Raw genomic sequence first — 1,533 nt, 5'->3', positions numbered from 1 at the left:
TGCCACTCCCAACAGAAATACTCCAGGTGGACAACTTCAGCAATCAGGAGCTCCTCAGTTGCTCATAGAAAATCCCACCTTGGAGTTTACAAAAATTTATGGGTAGAAAAGCCACACTAAGTAATTTACTACACTGCAGGGGGGTAACATAAAAAAACACAAATGGCAGCTGAACTTATTTCAAGACTCAGGACAGAGTTGGGGTTCCCTCTATAGACCACACCCTTCCACAAACTAACTGTTTTAGAATTAAACTCTAATGTACATATCAGAAGTTAGGAAGCCTGGGAACCCCAAAGCTTGCAGCTGGTACCCCTGATCTAGCCCTGGGGGTAGGAGCACTAATGATGAGAAAGCGTGCTGGTTGGAGTGCCTGGCAACAAGGATAGAGATGTGGGAAGGTGAAGATTGGATCCACTTCCAAGTGGGAAATGGAAACATTCTGATCCTTACCACATAGTTTGCAATAAAGGTCCCCCTTGCATAGTGCACTACGTTATAGAACTTTTATAAGAATGAAATGAGTTAATACATTTTAAAAATCCTAGAGTAGTAATGGGGGAGCTCTGGTAGCATAGTGCCTAAGGCACTTGACTGCTAACCAGAAGGCTGGCGGTTCAAACCCACCAGCCACTCCTCGGAAGAAAGACGGGGCAATCTACTTCCGTAGTGATACTGCCTCAGAAACCCAAGGAGGTGTTGCTACAAGTCAGGTCCGACTCAGTGGCACATAACAACAACAATAACAACAGAGTAGTAATAAGGGTGTGATGGCAGAATAGGCAGAAAGACTGCACAGACCCTCTTCAATAAAGAAAAGGGGAACTAATTAACATAAATACAGAAGATAATCTTGGAGCTCTGGGCTTTGAAGGGAAGGATATAGAAGTGGAGTAAACTCCAACTAACAGAAGAATTTGCATGAAAACACCGAAAAAGGAAACATATGGAGCTACAGTCTGACAGCGATTCTGAAGACAGCTGAGTGATGTTAGGATCTAAGAATTAACCTAAAAATCAGACCTCCTAGCCAGGGACTGCACGGAGGACTGCTCTGGTGGCTGGTGAATAAAAGGGGAAGCAGCGAAGAGGAAGGCAGGCTGAGCTGTGGACTTTTGCCTGTCCAGAGGGCACAGCCATTTTGAATGTTTACAAGTGGTTCGACCATTTTGGATATTTAAAGCGACAGCATTCTCCCAGATTCCAGGGACTTAAGAACAGCCTCCACTTGCTAGGAATCACAAGGACATTCCGGACGTGGACCAATGAAAAGGTGCAAGATTCCCCTTGTTACACTTATATACCACACCCTCTTGGTGAATGGAGGTGTGGCCATCCCTCACTCCCACCCACCTTCTAGGCTGTCAGGAATTCCATCGCAGTCTGTGTCCTTGGACGGATCCTGGGTGGCCTACCCCAATTTTTTTCCTTTTTTTCTATTTTTTTTTAGTTTGTTTTTGTCTGTTTCAAAAGTACTATAATTATTATTATTATTATTGTCCTTTCTATTATTTTTCTTTATTTTTCCCTTCC

The sequence above is a fragment of the Orycteropus afer genome, unplaced genomic scaffold (genome assembly GCF_000298275.1).
Source record: "Orycteropus afer afer isolate SDZICR_OR568_19922 unplaced genomic scaffold, OryAfe1.0 scaffold00071, whole genome shotgun sequence".
Lineage (NCBI taxonomy): Eukaryota > Metazoa > Chordata > Mammalia > Tubulidentata > Orycteropodidae > Orycteropus > Orycteropus afer.
This window is presented reverse-complemented; position numbering follows the sequence as displayed.